Here is a 14,410-nt window from a genome sequence, read left to right as displayed (position 1 = left end):
ATGGCATGAAAAACTGCAAAAACACTTTCAAGTAGCTGCATAATATTCCAACAAAAGCTGTCCTCCAATTTACTTATTTTATTTGACCATTTAGGCTGCTTCCATTTTTTTCCCATTATTACAAATAATGTACTGTCATTATATCCAATCTCCTGTTTTTCTGGGTAATACATAGTTCAGGTATTGTGCATGGCCACTTTTTTGCTATAATGTCAGAGGTGAGCATTTGCTACAGAGACTGGCCTGCACAGTCTGAAGTATTCACTATCCGGTTCTTTACAGAAAGTGTTTGCCAGCTCCTCCACTGGGAGGTGAGCTCCCTGAGGGCAGGAACGGCACTCCATTTATCTTGCTGCTGCTTGTTTCTTGCTGGTAGTAGGCACTCTATAAATGTATGTTGAATAGGCTTGAAATGCAGTGGATTGATTTGTCAAAGATGAGTGCAGCCACATGGCTGTTCTGGCTTCCCCAGCTTTCCTCTTGCTGTGTGGCCACTTTGTGCCCCAGTTTTCTCTCTACAGAAAGAAGATAATATTATCTATCTTGCTCAGTTCATTGGCTGGCTATTTGGAGGTCTTAGGCTGAATTTTACAACTAGTGTTTCCTATGGCACAGAGCAGCCATATAGGAGAATCTCAGGTTAGCTATAGAGTTAGATTATAACATGGTAGCAACTGACCTTTTCTTCCCCCTCTAAAATTCTCCCTGAATTCTACTTCCTCCTGAATACTCTTGACATTGCAATGAGTAAGTACCACCTTCCATTGAGATATCCAAGCTTGAAAACTGAGTGTCACTTTGGGCTTCTCCTTGCTACCCCCATCCAATCAGAAACCAAAATCATCCTTAATCTCTCTCAAATCTCTCCTCCCTTATCTGGCTTCACTGCAGCTGCCTTAGTTTACCTAAATGACCTACTTATTCCTGCCTCTAGTCTTCCTAAGTCACCCCAGTTAATCCATTTCTCTACACTGCTGCCAAATTATCTTTTAAAAACACACTTAAGATCACATCCTTCCTCTTCTTACAAGCCTTCATTAATTGTCTACCCTACTTCTACCCCAGTACCTGAACTTTCAGGATGTTTGGATCCTTAGCCTCCTTCAGGTCCTGTCAAAATCCAATCCTAGACTCTAGAACTCCTCTAGACTCCTCCAAGACCCTCCCCCAATATGTCCAACTCTGCTATGAGTATCTCATGCTTTTGTTCATGTCATCATGCTGTTACCTGTACCTAAAAAGCATCTCCCCTCTTTTCATGGTCTAGCTAATTCCTTGCCTTCAAAACTCAGCTTGAGGCCAGGTATGGTGGCTCACACCTGTAATCCCAGCACTCTGGGAGGCCTAGGTCAGAGGATTGATGGTAGTTGAGACCAGCCTGGGCAACACAGTGAGACCTCATCTGTAAAACAAACAAACAAAATTAGTTTGGTGTGGTGTGGTGTCACGTGCCTGTGGTCCCAGCTACTCAAGAGGCTGAGATGGGAGGATCACTTGAGCTCAGGATGTTGAGTCTTCAGTGAACCAAGATGGCATCACTGCACTCCAGCCTGGGTGACAGAGTGAGAAACTGTCTCAAAACAAAACAAAAAACAAAAAATTCTCAGCTTGAATGTCACCTCCTATGGGAAATCTTCACTTACTCCCAACAATTCCATTGGGCATCCTTCATGATTAGATTCAGGTTATTCATGTCTACCAGGAATATCACAGAAGTGATATGTCCTTCCAGTGTACTATATCAGGGGCCACATGATGTCTACTTGTCACATTCCTGGTAATACTGATTTTAATCACTCAACATGGAGTCTTTCAGGTTTTCTATTGAAAAGCTACTCTTTTCTCCTTTGAAATTAATCAGTATCATGTGGGCAGATACTTTGAAACTATATATATTTTTTGTTTCTCAACATACTTTTACCTACTTTTACCCACTACTTTTAGCATCTGGGTCTCATTTTTCTCACTGGTCAAATGAAATGCATAGACTGAAAGTGGTTTGCAAAATTATCACTCTCAAAGATCCCTTTCTTATACTCCCTGTCTTGGATCTCCTGTAGTGAAAGAAGTTATCCACCAAACCAATGTTACTCCTTCAGGTACATGTGTCTCATTTTCTCGGTATACATTCATGAAACATGCCTACTGAACTGTAAGCTTGGAAAACAAGGCCTGTTTGTCTCACCACTGAATGCTGAGACCTATCACAGCACCTGCCACAAAGTAGGTGGTCAACAAATATTTGTTGAAGGACTAAATCTAACTGCCAATCACAGCTGATGCCCAGCATTTGATGTCTGCAGTGAGGACACAAAAGGCAGAGACTCGACATTTTAGTTAATCTCAGAGGCTTTGTCACTGGTCACTGTACACTTATCATAAAGATTTTAAAAATAGATTGGACAGATTGTGTGGAAACTTCCCACCCACCCCAACCCATCCCTGCCTTTCTGAGATGCCCTAGTTATGAGATGTTGAAGGGGCATTCCAGCACCCCACGTTTATAATCTGTGATGCCTTTATAATCAGCATATGGCAACTGGCTAGACAGTCTCCTCACCACACAGAAGAGTTTTCAAAATAGCCTACCCCTCCTTTCACATTTATGTGAAATTAGCATTGTCACATTTCCTCCTTCATTAACTACTTTAGATCAGAGAGACACAGTGTAGCAGAAGATCATGAAGGAAGTTGTCTTAAAGAAGGAAACTAACGTAAATTAAGCGTCTCATATACACCCAGTGCTTTCTTTCCATTGTTCTCTCTTTTAATCCTCACCACAACTGGTGAAGTCGGTATCATCCATTTTATAGATGAGAAAACTGAAGCCGGGTAAGGGGAAATGGCTCGCACTAAGTCCTACAGCCAGCAGGCAGCAGGGCTGGAGTGGGAATTCCTCCAGTCTCTTCCCCAAAGCCCTTCCAAGTTGCCACTCAGTCAAACTACCACTCTCATCACATAAAAATGCCCTTCTCTTGGAAATGTGCTTGCCATCACGATCCAGACATTCGAGGGACAGAAATCTCTTGGACTGCAATCACTGCTATTTTTTAAGTGATTGTTATCACGACTCAGTAGCTGTTACCATGGTTTTGGGGAAGTTGTCCGAGGAAGGAGGGCCTTGCTTTGGGCATCTTGCATGCCTGAGGAAGGAACTCAAGATCTTAGCTCTTAATTACCTCTGATTGTGCTGCAGTAGCAACTTGAAAGAGACCGTCCCTAGAAAAGTGTTGGGGTGGGGAGTGTGGAGTAACATCCAGCGGGCAGGCAGAAGGGAGGCCATGGGCCCCAGAGAGACCCAGGGAAAGGCGAAGAGGAGGGAGAGGAGACCAGACCCTGCTACGGGGACCCTGGAGAGAATGTCAAAGGAGGAGGAAAGAGAACAAAAGGCAAGAAGAGAGGAAGTACAAGGAAGTCCAGAAAGGAAAAGAGAAAGTTTCAGAAAGGGGGAGAGAAAGCAAGCAAGGAGGGCAAAAGAAGAAAGAGATCAAGAAAGATACGGAACCGAGAGACTCGGAGAACTCGAGAAAGCAAAGGCGGTAAAAGGAGAGAAGATGGAGAAGGCGGCGGAGAGGAAGGGGGAAGGAGAGAGAGGAACCGAGACTGGGGTGAGGGAGCGGCCGCGCGTGGCCCCCGGAGAGGCGCCCATCACCTGCGTGGCGCCCCCCGGCGCCGGAGGGCAGCCCTGCTCCCAGCGCCCGTGCGCCGCGCGGCTTGCCGGCCTCATAGGATTGGCTCCCGCCTCCCATTCATGTAACCTGCGTGTGCGTGTGCGTGTGTGTGTCTCTCTCTCTCGCTCGCCCTCTCTTTCTGTGTGTAAGAGAGCGAGGGTGGGGGACGGAGGCAGGCAGGCGAGCAGGCAGGGAGGGGAAGAAGAGAAGGGAAGCTATTAAACACACACACACACTCACACACGCGCGCGCACACACCCGCCCCAACCCCCCAGAAGCCTCGGGATTGCAGCTGTTTCATGTGGGGCAGCAGTGCTGGCAGGGACGCCGGCCGGGAGCGGCCGGGAGCGGGAGCCGGGCGTGCGCGCGCGGCTGGAGGCTTGCTGGGGCTCCGCTCCCCGCGGGAGCTATTGTTGGTCTCGCTGGAGCTGAGTGCAGAGCCCGGACCTGCTCCTTCCTGGGCGCCCCGCTCCGGCTCGCGGAGCAGTGGAGCCGCGCCGCCGAGAGAGAGAGGAGCCACCGGCGCGGCGCCTTGCCTCCCTGCCGCCCTCCTCCCGGCTTCCCCGGCGGTAGCAGCTTGCAGCCACGGTAAGGCGGCGTGATCCGCTCTACGGAAAAGCGCCTTGGGGACCGCGGCGACGCCTCGCCAGCTCCCTCGTCCTCTGCACTGCTGGCCCGGGCAGGGTTCGGGTAGCTCACCCGGCTGCCGAGGGCTCCGGGAGATGTTTGCCTGCTCCCCTAGCCCGAGAGGAGGGAGGCTAGGGCGCGGGTGGTCGAGGGGCAAGCTGGTCTGGAGCCCCGAGCCGCCGCAGCCCCCGGAGCCCGCCGCGGACTGGAGCCTGGGAGCAAGGGCTGGGGGAGGGCAGGGAGGTGGGAGGCGGGTGGGAGGGAGGCGGCGCGCCCCAGGTTCGTCTGCCTCTCCCCGCTCTCCTTCCCCGCCCCAGCCCCGTCGCCTGCAGCCCCTCTGCAGACCAGCCCGCCCCAGGCTCCCGGCGGGCGCTGGAGGAGCCCGCGAGGCAGCGCCGGGCTTCAGCGGCTGCAGCCTGCCCTGCGGGGCAAGTGCCGGCTGCAGCAGCCCCGCACGGGCGGTGGTTGGAGCTGAACCCGGAGATGCGACCCGAGCTCCTCGCCCTCTGCAACCCGTGGGTCGCCCGCGTCTCCTCACCGGACGCCCGGCCGCGGTATTGACGTTCGTCTTAGAGCCAATTGAGGCTGCAGCCGCCGGATGGACGCTTGGAGGGCTCCCGGGTGTGAGTGTGACTGTGTGACTACTCTCACCCCCAGCTTCGGGAAATGTGCCCAGGGTTGAAATGTGATCACCGAGCTCCTTAGTCATTTTAATTGCCATTTTTAAATGCGGTCGTTACATTGGAGGAGCAGACGGGAAAGTAGTGGGGTGGCGTGTGTGTGTGTGTGTGTGTGTACACACACGCCAACAGAGGAATACACAACCAACTACTTGGGTGAAGGGCAGGGAGTTCAACTAGTGAGTCCTTCTTGGCGGGGTGGTCGGGCGAGTTAGCTGCCTGCTGCCCGCCCCTTCTCTGCCAGCCCCCGCCTAGGCGAGGTTGGAAAGTACTGGAAATTCAACTGCGTGATGCTTAACTTTGGAAATTGGCTCCCCTTTCAGGGCAAAACGTTAAGGCGATTTATGCACCCGCGTCCATGTGGATAAGTGCATTACTGTTCATTTGGGTGAGGAGCCCTCAACAGTACCACGCCAACCCCCCACCCTATCTCTAACTCCCTCCTACCCCCTAACCCTGGAGAGAGGGTTTATAGAGATGCAGTTATCCGTAAACCATCAACGCACTGAAAGGGGCGCAGGGAGGCAGCCAGGGTTTTGCCGGAACCTGCATGCTGGCTTGGTGTTTGACTAGCACACGAGATCACCCTGCTGCTTTGTAGAAGGTGGCAGTGGGGCACGCTCGGGATTCCGATCGCCGGGGTGGGGGGTGGGGGGAAGAGGGTGCCCATGTACTGAGCTCTCAGGACGCGTAAGGAGAGAGATCTGCCGAATGGCATCGCGGGCAATTACATAAGCTGCTCGGTGATTACCCGGAACTGTGATGCGAGCACCCGGTTCTCGAAGGACAAGCCTTAAAGTTTGCCTGCTTGGGGAGTGTAAGTACCGGGGCGCCCCCACCCCGGCCCGGGTAGCTAGGATACGCCTCGCACCACGGCGCCCACTTGTGCGATGGGCGTAGGGTGCTGATGCTGCTGTCCCCAGAGAACCGGTTACCGAGGCAAGGACTCGGTGGGGGCATCCGGAATTGATCGCAGAGGAGGAGTCAGTCAGAACTCAGGTTTCGTTGAGTCTTCAGAGCTCTAAGTCTTCTCTCGGAGCTGTTGGAAGGCCTTCCAGGGAACGCCGTTTTCAGAAACTGACTTGGTGTCCTGTGGAGCCCCAAAACCCCTCTTTTCCGCCCTTCCTGGGCGCCCCTCCTCGTCTTTCACACCCTGTGCCCTTCGCGTGTTTAGAAACCTGCCCGCGGTGCCTGGTCCCCCTTGGAGATTCCCAGGCAGCCCAGCCATCCAGGCCCAAGCTGGCGAGGGGTTAGAGGGAGTAGAACGCTGGCTCCGCCGGGCTGCCACCCTTACCTGCACCTATTCCTGGTTTCCTGGGCTAGCCCGGCGCTGATGGGGACGGGATGGGGCTGGGGCGGGGTATGGCTTCAGTCCCCTCGCCTCTCCCCTCTGCAGACAGCAGTTTGCTTCTGTTGCGTTTATTCTCCCCGTCTCGCCGCTTCCCTCCAGCGCCGCAGCTTGTGTATCACGTTGATAGGCTTTGATAGAGAAACCACAGTAAGAGTGTGCTTTTAAATCTTAATTTTCGTCTGTAGAGGGATAAGCCACCCCAGCACTGACAGAGCCGTGGGGAACGCTGAAGTCTGGGACACATTGGCCCTGAACTCCTCCCTTCCCCCTAGCCCGCAGTCAGGAGATGGTGGTGTGCATGGGTGGGGAGTGTTTTGTTTTTGCCACATTCCAGCGTCCTGAAACCTCTTGTCCCCTCCCACTGAAATCCCCGATCTGTCTGAATCTGTTCCGTGCTGTAAAATAAATCCTCCCTCGCGCAGACCTGTGGGGCCCTTCGGATTTCCTGCCGCTGCCATGATCCTTAACAATGCGATTGCAAAGCCAGTGCTCGACTGGAAAAAAATCCCCAGGTGCCAGCCGGCCGCGCCTTGACCTTGCTGAAGGAGCCTTTAACCCGGCTGCCAGAGGGGCTCTGGTCCAGCCGCGGGAATCCAGGAAGAAGAAGGGCGCCCCGGAGGCTGCTGGGTTCGCTCCCAGGACAGGGCGGGAATCGGGTCGCCGCGGGGACGGCAGAGGGGGGGGAGGGGACGGGACTCCGCCGCAACCTGTTTGCCGGCGCGCAGGGCCCGCGCATCCCCACTCCCTCGCCCCGGCCCCTCGTGACCCGCCTTCCCCGCCGGCCTCCAGTTGTCTTCGGGGTACCGGAGTCGGCCGCGACTCCCTCGCGCTCTGCGCCGGAGTCCGCGGGACACCACCAACTTTGGGCTCCTCGGTGGCCGGAGCAGCGGTGCGAACCAGCAGGGCGGCCGTGTGGGCGGGGCCTGGGCGGGAAACTGGAGCCGAGACTACAGCATTCCAGGCCGGGTTCCAGCCGCAAGCGCCGCGCCGCACAGTGTTGAGTCCGGGCCGCGCCTTTCTCCCCTCCCCCGCCCGGCCGCGTTCCTCCGCACTCACAGCGCGCTCCGGGCCCTCTGCGCTTCGGCTTTCAGCGGGAGCCCTTCTCGTCAAAATTACGAGGGGTGTTTTCACTGGTGGTGACAGTGGGAACTAGTTTTCTGCGCGCCTGTGTGTGTGTGCATTTGTGTGTGTGTGTGTGTGTGTGTTGGGGAGCAGAGAGATTTGCATCAGAGGCACACATAGCGCAAAAAACGGGTTTTCCCTTTCCAGGTGTTCTAAGGGAATGCTGAGGAAGAATCCGTTTTCTCTGGTGAGGGTGTTGTCGGGAAACCCTTACACTTCGTGGAACTGGACCTGTTGGAGCTGATTTCCTAGAGTGAACGGGTGTCTGTCTCCCTTAGCGGCACCTTGCGTGCAGTAGGTCCTTGGAAATGTTCGGGGAACTGAAAGTCCTCAAGAGATTCAGCCAGGACTTAGGGCATAGATGTTCGTGTGCTTTTAGGGAAGTAATTCGGGGAAGCTTTTATTCCCAGCATGTGTCTTGAACTGAGGGGAGGGCAGGTTGCGGAGGGCTTGTGGAATTGCCATCTTCTGTGGTGGGGAATCGGGAAAGGGATCGGGGACAGAGAGCTTCGGTTTTCTAGAAAGAGTTCTTGGATTATTCCTCTGCTCGCATCCTGTTCTCATCAAGGCCTCTGTTTGGGGGTGGAGGTAAAGTGGTGCAGTAAGCCGATCAGTCACCCTAGTAGACCGACCTTGACCAGTGCGAACCCCAAGGGGCAGAACTAGTGCTTGGTCTGAACAAGAATCATCAAAGGATAGTTCTGTAGTGAGTGGAGTGGCCTAGAATATGAGCTAGAAGGCTAGGTATTAGAGTAGTGGGTTCCCACGGACTCTCCTCCAATAGAATTTGATTCTATTTGGTATAGTCGCCTCAATCTTTGGTGGTTTTGTGGGAGTAAAATGATAGGATGTGACTTTAATCCCTTAACTATTGGGTTGGAATCATGGCTCTGTGACCTTAGGCAAATTGTCTTTGGAGCTTCAGTCCTCTCCCCTGTAAAATGGCACAATATTGTTTAGTTTGCAACATTGTCAGTATTAACATCGCTAAGGCCTCTGGCATACTGTGGTGCCTTCACAGATGATTGTACCCTTCTACCTCCTTATCCCTTTCCAGGAAACATCCTGCATTTGTTGGGTGGGGACTGGGCAGAGAAATCAACAGCCCCAAAAGAACCACTAACCTTGCATCCAGCCTATTTAAAACCAGCTTCAAATGCTTGAAATGAAAATATCTTTTCTTTTCTTAGGAAAGTCATTTCCAGTTTTGTTAGAATTTGTGCTTCATGGAGTCCCTTTCTCTGACAGAGTTGCATCCTCATGCAGATTGGCATGTCACATAACCCAATATTTCCAAATCAAAAGTTACAAATAAGGGAAAAGAAGGTGATTAGGAATTAAAGATTGTTGGGCAACATAAGCCAGAGACTCAATTTAAGATGCCAACTCACACTCTAATTGTGCTAGAGGTTGAAGGAAAATGAGATTTGATAAGCACCAGTGGTGCAAGTCTCCACCTGGGTACTTAGCCCCTGTCCTGGTCTAACAAATAGCTACACAGCCCCAGCCCAAACCTTCTGTAGTTCCTGTCCCAGTACCTTCTCCCACATCCGTTAATCTAAAAAGTTAAACAAAAGAACAATAGGATTTAAATCATCTCCTTGCAGATTTGATTCCAAGAACCTAGCAGGGTAAATCAATGTCAATTCTAGATTTAAGGGGCTGATTTTTACCTGCCTTCTTACATGGTCTATCAGCTTGGCTTTTATTGTAACTGAAAGCTGAATCACTCCATCTTTGCTTTGCACTGACAGATGGGCTGTGGGGGCCACTTTGAAAGTAACATGCCCCAGTTCTCAGGGAGCCAAGCAAACACAGATCCCTGAATGTTCTCTATAAGGAAAATGTCTAATGAAACAATGTAAATATGTGTGCCGATTGCTCCCTGGGTTATATATTTATTACTTTTTTTTTCTTTTACAGTCTTTATTCTAATGACCAAAGTAATATGTGCTCACTGCAGCAAATTCAGGCATTACACAGAAAAGCAAAGCCAAAATGTTACACCCAACATTTTGGGTTGTACCTTGTGACTTTATGAATGTAGAAAAAATGATGAGATCCTAGTATAATGTTTTGAATGCTTATTTTCAACTAATGATAAAGTATGCAAATCTTTTCATGCTCTAACTTTTCCTCCTATGGTGATATTTGTAATGCTACATAGACCCCCAATGATATAGTATGGCAGATATAATTTAATGAGTACCTAATTTTTTGACTTTGTGTTTATTTTTCATTTTTTATTATAATAAGACTGTAGTAACCATCCTTGGAGATACTGTGCAGTTTTAGTATTTCCTTAAGATAAATTCCTAGAAAGTAGCATTTCAGGGTTAAAGGCAGATACCATACTAAAGCTTCTGTCACACATGAAAAGCAGTTAGGTAAACCATGATGTCTCCTTCATCTTTTTAACCAGAATATGGCTATTTACTTTGCAGTCCCTTACAGGCTTGGGAGCCCAGGTGGTAGAAGAAGGCAGGGGTGACCGTCAAACTTCAAGCAGGGAATTTGTATAATTTTGAGCTGTTCTGCTGAACTGATATACAAATTCTTTTTCCAAGAACATTTTTCTTCCCTGGCTCTTGGAATCATCACTTTCTGGAGTGCTTCAGCCAGCAATGGAGTTGAAATATGTAAATATGTTCCTCAGCATTGTAGGTGGGGCTGGCTCCATGGTGAATAACAAACAGTTCCTCGGAGAAGAGTGTGTGTCTTCAGCATTTGCTGAGGCTGTGGATTTCCCCCTCCCACCTTTTTCCTTCCCTTTGGTTCAGAGGCCTTAAACTGGCCTGGGAGATCTTACAAAGCAAACAGTTGAGACTGTACCCCCACAGCTTATCTCCACCTGCTGTCTGGCATTTTACTGGGAAAAAATCAACCCAACGGAGTCTCCCTTCACAGTCCCAGGGCACAATCAATCAATCAATCAACATGTCTACATGCTATTTTGAAAGTGGAAATTGTTAGGCATCTTGTCCCCTCCTTGCGTGGTTCAATCCAATCAGAGGGTGCTTTTGCCAGTCCCCCTCCTCATGTGTGGGATTTCTGTGACCCAGAAAAGATACATTCCCTGTAGTTAGATAGCTAGTCATTTAACAAAGAATTCAGTGGAACCAGTGGGGGAAGTCCGGTCCTCCCATTTCCAAGGTGCCCCCATGCTCAGCAGGAGACATGAGGAGTTCCTTTAGATCAGGTAGACAGGTCACCTCAGGATTGTTTCACAGTGTGGTCACCACAGAGGGAGCCCGCTCTGTTGGTTGACTCTGACTTCAGACAACAGTTTAGATGCCGCTTTGATACTTATGCCACTCTAGTTTCACTAGGGAAGGTGAAGGGAGGTTTCTATTCTTTGTCATGTTCTGAACATCAAATCAGAGCTTTGCTTTCATTTGGAAAACAGAAAGGAAAACAGGCCATATGGGATCTCCAGAGCAGTGGTCAGCACCCCAGTTCATTTTCCTGTGTGTTCTGCACTCGCTTTACACAATGGCAGCACTGTAGCCTCACCCAATAGTGCAAAAGGGTATCAGAGGCAATTGGTTAATCATTAAAATCCTTAAGAACATTAGGTTTTAAGAATGTTTTTCTTTGAAAGTCGTTTTTCTCGCTGTGGGATGAGTGTTGATTTCTGAAAGGCTGGTCTTGCACCCCTTGAAAGTCAAACAAAAGGGTTGCAGTTAGTACATTTATGGCTTTGGGTAAACCTTGCCAATTCCTGATGCCACTTTTCCTCACTATAAATTTGGGTTGGGAGAAGCGAGTGGTTTCCATGTTTTGTTAAGTTAGTGCAATCTCAAACTCTAAGGTGCACACCCCTAGTTTTGGAATCTTGTTAAGATGCAGATTCTGCTTCAGTTGGTCTGGGGAGGGGCCCAAGAATCTGCATTTCTCGCCAGCTCCCAGGTGCTGCCATGCTCCTGGTCCATGGTCCACACATGGAGTAGCAAGATTTCAAGCTATCTGCTGCTCTGACATTATTTCAAAAAGTAATAATCATGATCCCTGGATGTCAAGAGGAGTTGCTTATATTTGTAGAATGGCACTATAAAGTGTCCATTCTTTCATTTTAGATTTGGGGAATAATCTTTATTTCCGCAGACAGTGGAAATAAAGTGCAGAGAGCAGAGTCAGTCCTCTCATCCTGTAGTCGTATAGGAGATGGAAAATGAGGCAAGAACAAAACGAACACATACTCAGTGTTTTCTGTGTATCAGAGAAACTGAAGCTCAGTAAGGCTGAGCCCAGGGTCACACAACTAGAACTAGCATTTGATGATAGGCCTCTCTGTCTCCTAAATCCTTATTTCTCCTAGAATGGCAACTTTGTAACTTTCAAGAATGCCACATAATTAAAATTGATAACTTAGCAAAGCATTTTCCCTTTAGAGGTCCTTTTTCTGGGCCTACTTTGAGAGTGGATCAAGACATATAAAAATTTGCATCATTATCATGTAAGCAATTAAAGTGCTTAAGAGCTTAAAAGCAATTTGTTCAAGTTGGTTAAATATCCACCCTCCCCAATCTTGTTTGTATTATTAATTTACTCATCAAACTGTGACATCAAAACTATTGTGAAGGTAGATTTCAGTGTCTTCTGTTTGATAGAACCTTTTAAATGCGAAGGGCTTGTATTGATGAGGTCCACAGTGAAAGGATCCAGTTCAGGGTGAGTCAGAGAAACCAGCTTTTTACTAAACAAACCCAGCTCTGCTTTGGCCTCTGGATGAGAACTGATTGTTTAAACGTTTTATTAACGTGCAATTATTCTGAGAACCAGTCAGCAATGCAGCTCTTTGCAAACATTAATTAGCTGATCCTCACATCATCCCACATGACAGATAAATAGCATTAACCTTGCATTTGAGAAAACAAATGGACACACACAGATGAGGGAGGAAGAGGGCAGCTCTTGCCTTGAAAGAAATATGGTAGAAGTAGGTGGAATTAGAGGACCGCATGAGTTTTTTACTTTATCATATTTATTGAGAAACACACTAGATAATCTAGAGCTATTCTATGCAGTATAGGAGTCACTAGTCACATTTTAAACTAAATTTAATTAAAATGAAACAAAGCTAATCATTTATTTCCTTGCTTGCATGAGCCAGATTTCAAGTGCCCAAGAGCCACATGTAGTTAGTGGTTGCCATACTGGATGGTGCAGTTACAGAACATTTCTATCATCGCGAGACATTCGATTAAGGCTGGAATTTTAAAAAATGCAAAGATCCTTGCCATTATGAACTCCAATGTAAAATTTCCTAAAACAATAACTGACACATGGCAACTACTGAGTAACTCAAGTTCTGGTAAAGATCTTTGGGCTAATGGTTAGGGACCCAGCTTCTGGAGCTAAAGGACTGAATTCAAATCGTGGGTGTGCCACGTACTGAATGTATGACTACAGGTAGATGACTAATTAAATGATGTACGACTATCGGCAGACTATTTGAATGCTCTATGCTGATTCATGCTGCTATTTTTCACTTGTCTTATTAGCTAAGATTATTTTTAAGGCAGTGTTGGATCCTGTTGAGGGTGCTGGGAGACAGGTACTCTCCTTTGCTGCTGGTGGAAATGCAAATTAATATACCCTTTTAGGAAAGCAATTTGGCAATAACTGTCAGTAGACTTCGGAACACTTATTCCCTTTAGTCCAGTATTCTGATTCTAGGAATCTAGCCAAAGAAAATAATCAGAGATGGGCAGAGAAGATTTAAGAATAAAAATGTTCATTGCAGTGTTATTTATAAAAGTGGGGAAAAAGGTAAACAATTGGATGGAATAAGTAAAGTGTGGCCGAGCCTAACAGCAGAATATTATTCAAAGATTATGTGTTGTTTTGAAAATGTGTTTTGTGACAAGGGAAAATGCCATGATAAAAATTATGTTTTAAAAAATACTAAGTGCTATACTGCTAACCCCCAAAAGTATTTTTAAAAGTAGATATTTGTTTAAGCAGGACTAGAGAAATAAAGTACTGAGTAGTAACTTATGAATTAATAGAATTTTTGATGGTTTGGGGAAGATTGTTTTGACTTTTTTCTTTATTAAGTTTTGTGTTTTATTTATTTATTTAATTTATTAACTGAACTAACCTAAGAGAATTGGCAACTGTGTGTCCCTGTGCTCTTTCTGCTATAGAATGCCTTAGAGACTCCTAGCTGCTCCAAATCTGTTTTTTTCTAGCATGTTTGGAACTTCTGGCTTATCTATTCTAGACTTTGTCTGCTTTCAAGGCCTAGATGTTCTTTCTAATGTTAAACCTTAATTCCTGTTTATGGCCATGTAAGTACGTTTCCACATGTAGTAGGTGATTCTGACTGAGCAGCGTGGGGTATTGCAAAAGACGTCAACATCAGAGATGGAAAGAACTAGGTTCAGGCCCTGAACTATCATCACCTCCTTGCCATGGGACCTTGGGAGACCCTTCTGTGCCTCAGTGTCCTCATCTATGAATAGGGAAGCAATAGAATCTATCTCATATCTCATGGCTGTGTGGATTGTGTTCACATCAGTGGGACATCTGGCACATGAGGAAACGTAAATGTCTTCCATGCCTGGGGTGCAGCACCCTCTAGAATGTACACTCCTTCAGTGCTTGTACCGCTTTCTTGAGATTGTAGGATCATCACTCTCCCGAAGAGGGAGAGGAGACATCATGTGGTTACTCAACATGACCCCTGCCATAAGGGGACCTGGACAGAGCCAGGACCTGGACAGATGTCTGAGAGACTCTGAGTCTTGTGCTCTTTCTGGTACAGGTTTGGAAGTTCTGTTCCCACCTGGCTCGTTGTATTTTGCTTATTGGTTTCCCTGGGCTGCCCTTCATTGTGATGCCATTAACCCCTCAACATTTCCCAGCCCTTTTTTTTTTTTTCAGGTTGAATGATTAAAACAAATATGCCTAACTAAAAAGTAGTCCTACATTGCTAAGTGACAGCAGCCAAGCCA

At 48.1% G+C, this 14,410-nt stretch overlaps 1 protein-coding gene and 1 long non-coding RNA gene across 23 annotated transcripts in view; one reads left to right on the top strand and one right to left on the bottom strand.

Annotated features, from left to right (window-relative positions):
* LOC105468948 (teneurin transmembrane protein 4) overlaps window positions 1-14,410 on the top strand; it is a 3,228,145-nt gene that overhangs the window by 2,432,686 nt on the left and 781,049 nt on the right. For 2 of the 22 annotated variants that reach the window (XM_071075891.1, XM_071075905.1), the window contains exon 1: window positions 4,120-4,259. The exons of 18 other annotated variants lie outside the window; for them this stretch is intronic. The gene's annotated coding sequence lies outside the window, so the exon portion shown is untranslated. Of the gene's footprint in view, window positions 1-4,119; window positions 4,260-4,604; window positions 5,796-14,410 lie in introns of those variants that run through there. 2 more of the 22 variants (XM_071075895.1, XM_071075894.1) reach the window with 2 other exon arrangements.
* LOC139357647 (uncharacterized) lies at window positions 64-4,484 on the bottom strand. Its single transcript, XR_011611221.1, has 2 exons — window positions 4,371-4,484; window positions 64-1,402 (listed from the first exon to the last, which is right to left on the bottom strand). It is a non-coding gene; the product is annotated as an uncharacterized lncRNA (long non-coding RNA).

The sequence above is a fragment of the Macaca nemestrina genome, chromosome 12, assembly GCF_043159975.1.
Source record: "Macaca nemestrina isolate mMacNem1 chromosome 12, mMacNem.hap1, whole genome shotgun sequence".
In the NCBI taxonomy this organism is placed as follows: domain Eukaryota; kingdom Metazoa; phylum Chordata; class Mammalia; order Primates; family Cercopithecidae; genus Macaca; species Macaca nemestrina.
Note: the sequence above shows the minus strand (reverse complement) of the source record. Positions and strands in the feature narration are given on the sequence as shown.